This window comes from Manis pentadactyla, chromosome X (genome assembly GCF_030020395.1).
Source record: "Manis pentadactyla isolate mManPen7 chromosome X, mManPen7.hap1, whole genome shotgun sequence".
NCBI classification, from domain to species: domain Eukaryota; kingdom Metazoa; phylum Chordata; class Mammalia; order Pholidota; family Manidae; genus Manis; species Manis pentadactyla.
The window spans coordinates 83,224,753-83,231,166 of NC_080038.1; positions in this window are offsets into that span (position 1 = coordinate 83,224,753).

The window sequence follows — 6,414 nt, forward strand, 5'->3', positions numbered from 1 at the left end:
TCTAGAGCAGTCCCTGTAGGATGCCCTGAAGAGGTGGTTTGTGGGAGGCAAATTCCCTCAACTTTTGCTTGTCTGGGAATTGTTTAATCCCTCCTTCATATTTAAATGATATTCGTGCTGGATACAGTAGTCTTGGTTCGAGGCCCTTCTGTTTCATTGCATTAAGTATATCATGCCATTCTCTTCTGGCCTGTAGGGTTTCTGTTGAGAAGTCTGATGATAGCCTGATGGGTTTTCCTTTGTAGGTAACTATTTTTTTCTCTCTGGCTGCCTTTAATACTTTGTCCTTGTCTTTGATCTTTGCCATTTTAATTATTATGTGTCTTGGTGTTGCCCTCTTTGGATCCCTTGTCATGGGATTTCTGTGTACCTCGGTCATCTGAGAGGCCATTTCTTCCCCTAGTTTTGGGAAGTTTTCGGCAATTATTTCTTCAAAGACATTTTCTATCCCTTTTTCTCTCTCTACTTCTTCTGGTATACCTATAATTCATATATTGTTCCTTTTCAATTGGTCACTCAGCTCTCTTAAAATTCTTTCATTCCTGGAGATCCTTTTATCTCTCTCTGCATCAGCTTCTCTGCATTCCTGTTCTCTGTTTTCTAGTCCATTAATGGTCTCTGCATCCCGTCCATTCTGTTTTGAAGTCCTTCCAGAGCTTGTTTTATTTCTGTATTCTCCTTCCTTAGTTCTTGCATATTTCTCTGCAGGTTCATCAGCATGGTTATGACTTTTGTTTTGAATTCTTTTTCAGGAAGACTGGCTAAATCTATCTCCCCAGTTTCCTTCTCAGGGGAAGATGTAGCAGATGCCGAAGCTGTCTGGGTTAGTCTTGTCTGGATCATATTTTTTTGCCTTTTCATTTTGACCGGTGCTATTGACTGTCAGCTGGTGGTTCAAAAATTTTCACTTGCTACTGGCCTTTCTTTACTGGGACAACTGCGACCCCTAGTGGCTTGTGTTGGGTAATTGCGTGTACACTGGGTCTTTGTGTCTTGCCTGGCATGAAGGGAGGAATTTCCCTTTCTGTGGGCGTAGTTTGTCTCAGGCTGCTTGTCTGCTTTCGCAGCGCCCGGAGGGGTAATGAATGGGGAGGCTGTTTGGCTGTTTACCTCCGTGAGGGGTCTCAGAGCTGTTGCCCAGGGGGTTAGTGCACCCAGTTTTCCCTGTAATTTCCAGCTGCTGGACTATGACCTGTGTTGTTTCCGTCAAGCTGTTGAGTCCCTATCCCTTTAAGACTTTCAAAAAGCCCCCGCTTTTCTTTGTCACAGGGTCATCAGCTTCGGCTCTCGCTCAGAGGTCTTGTTGCCCTGTTTCACCAGTATCCAGGGCCCCCTGCCCACGCACTGTGTCTGTTCTCTGGTGGGGGTGGCTGGGGCTGGGTGTTCAGCAGTACTGGGTCTCCATCTCCCTCCTTCTCTGCCTATTCTTCTCCCACTGAGAGCTGGGGGGTGGGGCGCTCGGGTCCCGCCTGGCCGGGGCTTGTATCTTACCCCTTTCACCAGGCGCTGGGTTCTCACTGGTGTATCTGCAGTCTGGCCACTGTCCTGCGTCTTCTGGTCTCTCTTTTAGGGCTAGTTGTGTTTGTTGTATTTTCAAAAGTATATATGTTTTTGGGAGGAGATTCCCACTCTCCTAGTCATGCCGCCATGTTGGCTCCGCCTCCCAAGAAGTCTTTATTTAAAGAAAAGTACACTCTTGAAGAAAGGGGATTGTGGGCAACCTCAAAAGGAGGTGCACTTAAAAGTTTACATATCTGTCTTTTCAGGCTTTCAAGAATGGGACAAAGGACCAAGGTTGGGGGCTTAGGCTTAATATGTATTATCATGATGTCTATCTCAAGTGAGACAGATTATGTCATATCTGACATCCATAGTCAGTCCTCTACATAGTCTGTAAGATAAACATAACACAAAGAATCTCTTGATTCTCTTCTTCTCCAAGATAGTGGTAACTCTCAATAATTGGGAACATGTCATTCAGGACTATTTGCCTAAGATAGGGTAGGTTATTGGCTGATTACCATAAAATATGTTAGGAATCTTGCCTCCTGGCTTTCTCGTATTTAAACGGAATGTTAGCCTTAAGATGAAGCACTCCTGTTCTTACTGTACTATCTATGTTTTGGTATTTTTCATCACTGGCAGGAAAATTAATCATGATGCTTGTCCCATGTCCTTGCTCTACCTCACTAGTTAAATAGTGCTTACATCTATCATTATCATGAACTCCAATTTATTATAATACTGATCTTATAGCCACACTTGACTATTAGAATTCTTAAATTATTACACCAGTGTAAACTATTTGTGGTGATTCAATGGATGATCTTAGTTTACCCTTCTAGCACTGTAACTAAATCACTTCTACATGTGTTGGTAGGTACACAGAGTGCTTCAGAAAGAGAAAGAGAAGGAATGATAGAAAAGAAGAAAACAAAAATCAATCAGAAATATTTACTATATTGTCATGTATCAAACTCAAATAATTCATGACTGTGTCCCTAATATGAGAGCAAAAATTTCCCATTCTTCTTAAAGGCTAAATATTAGGTGTGGGTAAAGTTGCAATATTTTCAGAATCTTTCACCTGGCCTTAGTGGAACTCCATATCAATAGGCATTTCCAATGGGTGGAGAGAAGTACTCCATCTCCATATCAGTAGGTAATTACAAGACCAAGTGAGGGTTTATCTGGACTGGAGAGGTTGGGTGGGTCCTCTTCTGAAGCTGGGTTGCGAGATACATGAGACAACTACTTGAAAGAAATAAATGGGTTTCTCCCACTTAATTTCTCCCTTTAACTGATTTCAGTTTCAAAGGTAATTTACTCCTGGATTTTTCCCCCAGAGTTACATCTGGTGGTGGTCAGCAGGACCTCTGAATCCAAAATCTGTCTGCATGGGTGTAACTCTTGGACAGGCTGCCCTTTGAGATAGTGGGGAGATGGCTAGAAACCCCACTGTGGATAGTAGGGAGGACCCAGTGGCTGCAGCAGTAGAGGGTGCAGCTTCACTTGGGAACCCCCTATCATGGGTCTTCCACTTGGGGAGCCCCTAGTGGGGAATTGGTCTAGGGTAAAACACCTCCTAGAGGGGTGGTGGGGCCTTCTGCAGAATTGGGGAAGGGTGGAGATGCCAGAAGCTGCTGAATTTACCCTCTATGAGATGGAAGGCTGCTTAGAGGTCCTGATTGGCTGTGTAGCAGATGGGATTGTAGGATCTCTTTTTCCTGAAGATAGTGGAAAATGTTATCGAAGAGAGATAGAGGGTTATTGAGGAAAGAGAGAGAATTCAGCAGGAGGGAAACGCACTTCAGCATCACTGGAAGGAGCTGGGCGATGACCCATGGGATGCTGTTAAGTATGAGAGACAGTTAATGAGAAGACGGGTCAAGCTTCTGGAAGATGCATTAGCAGCATTGGAGAAGGCAGCCAGAGAAACATGTTGCAGGAAGCTGTGGGGGAGGGGGAGGAAAGTTTCCTGACTTCAGGCCCAGAGATGGTAGAGGACATGTTGGGAAAAGATGAGGGTTTGGGATCGAGGGCCAATCTGTTGCCCAGGCCACTATCCAAGAAACCAGCCTCTTCCGTTTTAAAGGCCCACCTGGTTGTAATTAAGAAAATAAAAACACAATGACCATGAGCTCCTCAGGGGGAAGAGCCACTTCCTCCCCAGGTTGTGGAGCACTCAATCCTCCACCCCTATATGCTGGTGGACATAAACGTCCAGTATTGACAGAAGCCATCAGAACCTCTGCCTACATGGCTTTTAAGTCTCTGGGATATGGTGGTGGAAAACATTGTTATGTCAGTTTCTGAAATGGGTAAACTGGCTTCCCTCAAACTCACCCTTCCTTCTGACAGCTGTTGCAAAGTGCCCTTCACACTTCAGGGAATCAGGCACTTCTGGATTGACTGACAGCAGTCATCAGGGCAGTTTGGCCTAATCAGGGTGATTTATCATCTTACCCACTAGCTGGAAAATGTAAACAGAGGTCCAGCAGGTGTTATAGGAGCTGGGCATGAAAAATATCATCTATAATATGAGTGCCCAGGGCCCCGATGAGGAGTTGTTCACCATAGGAAGGAGAAATCTGGTGCTGCATACAGCTCCTCCATCTCTCTTTGAGTCCCTTATAACTATTCTTGCCCCCATATAGGTAACCCATAAGTGAGGCTATTCATACTTTAGCAGATCTGGGGAAGGTTGAAACAATAAGAGCCCAGAAGGAAGTACAGGCTATGACTGAAAAGAGAGGCACCAAGGGCCCCATGAGTCTCCAGGACCCAGAGGTGGGTTGATTTGATAAAGACTGGGGTAGTGAAAGAAAAACTTGATGGGCAGCCAAAGAGGTTCTTGTTAGAACTGTGGCACCAATTAAAGGCAGACAAACAGTTCTAGTTGCTAAGATCCAGGACACAGAAACCATAGGCAGAGCCCCATGTACAGTCTGTGTCCCTGCAAGACATCCTTGGGGAGAGTATTTAGCCTCTGCCTTGGCCTTCAACCCCACAGGATGATAATTGAGCATTACGGTTCAACTGGGGGGGTCAAGATCCCCAGCTTGGAGGATGTGGTAAGGACTGGAGACCACATGTAGAATTATCAATTCATTGGTTCCTTGGAAATGTACAACATATCTTGACACTGGTGGACACATGAGCTGAATGTTCTCTGATTTATGGCAACCTGAGTGCTTTCCTGGGACCCCTGCTGTGATAGGTGGCTATGGGGGTAAGACAATTAGAGTGAAGAAAGACCAAATCCCATTGGGGATAGGGCATTTACCTGCAGAGGAGTATGCAGTGTACATTTCTTCCATCCCTGAATATATTTTTGGGGCAGATACCCTCCAGGGCCTGTGTTTACAGACCATTGCAGGTGAGTTCAGAAGGACGTTATGTGTGGTAAAGGCAGTTCTGAGGGGACATGTTACGTACCCACCAGTAGCTCTGTCTGTACCACAGTGAGTGACAAATACTAAGCAATGTAAATTGCCTGAGGGACACAAGGAAATTGGAAAAACTCTACAGGAGCTGTAGAAAGTGAGCATCATAAAGCCCACTCATAATCTTTTTAATTCCCCAGTATGACCAGTGAAAAAGTCAGATGGCTCCTGGTGTGTGACAATGGAATTGAATAAAGTCACACCTACTTTGCATGGTGCTGTCCCCTCTATAACAGCCTTTATGGACACCTCCAGTCAAGAACTAAGGATGTATCATTATGCTGTGTATCTTGCAAATGTTTTATTCTCTACTGCCATAGCAAAACAAAGTCAGGAACAGTTTGCCTTTATGTGGGAAGACTGACAGTGGACATTCACTGTACTTCCACAGGGATACATCCACAGTCACACCATTTGTCATGGACTTGCAGCCCAGGACTTGGCCACATGGAGGAAACCACAAAAGGTGCAGATGTATCACTACATTGAAGATATCATGCTCATGTTTGATTCTCTTGCAGATTTCAGAGGGGCATTTCTTAGACTGCTGCTACATCTACATGAGAAAGGATGGGCTATGAACAGCACCAAGGTTCAGGGACCAGGTTTGTCTGTAAAGTTCTTGGGTGTAATCTGGTCAGGTAAAACTAGAGTTATCCCAGAAACAGTCATAGACAAGTTCCAGGATTTCCCTTCCGCTACCACTGTGGCAGTATTGCAACAGTGTTTGGGAATTTGGGCTACTGGAGAGTGTTTATTCCACACTCTCTGAATTTATTCCAACAAATACTGAAGTTCTTATTCCGGTTGGTATGAAAAGGCATCAGGTGGGACTGGGATGAAAAATGTGTAGCCGCTTTCACTGCTGTTAAGCGGGCATTCAAGGTCCTATATGCCTTGAGTGTAATGGACTCATAAAGGCCCTGTGAGCTAGATGCTCATGTAACCAAAGATGGTTGTGGATGGGCCTTTGGCAGCAGATTGAATGGATGTGCCAACCTGGTGGATTCTGTTCACTACTATGGAAAGGTGCAGAGGTCTGCTACACGTTGATAGAGAACAACTGGCTGCTGTGTACCATGCCTTGCTGCCTTGGAGCCCATCACCAGAACAGCTCTGATGAAGGTAATAAATACCTATGCAATCTTTGGGTCTGTGCAAGCCTGGACCCAAAGGCTATGGAGTGGCAAGGCATAGACACCTACACTGGCCAAATAGGTGCATATTTATAGCAGTGTAGTGCCCTCACAGACTAGCCCCTTAAGTGGAGAACTCCATTTACTGAGGCCAGTGACATATACCAGTGGAAAGCAGGAAGAACTTGCTTTTGATCCATTGGTAGCCAAAAGTCCTTATCAGGATGGAAAAGCCCCTATACCTGAAAATGCTTGGTATGCACATGGCTCCAGTCATGGGCAGTCCAGAAATGGAGGGCTGTGGCTTTCCTTCCTTAGGCTGAGACAATATG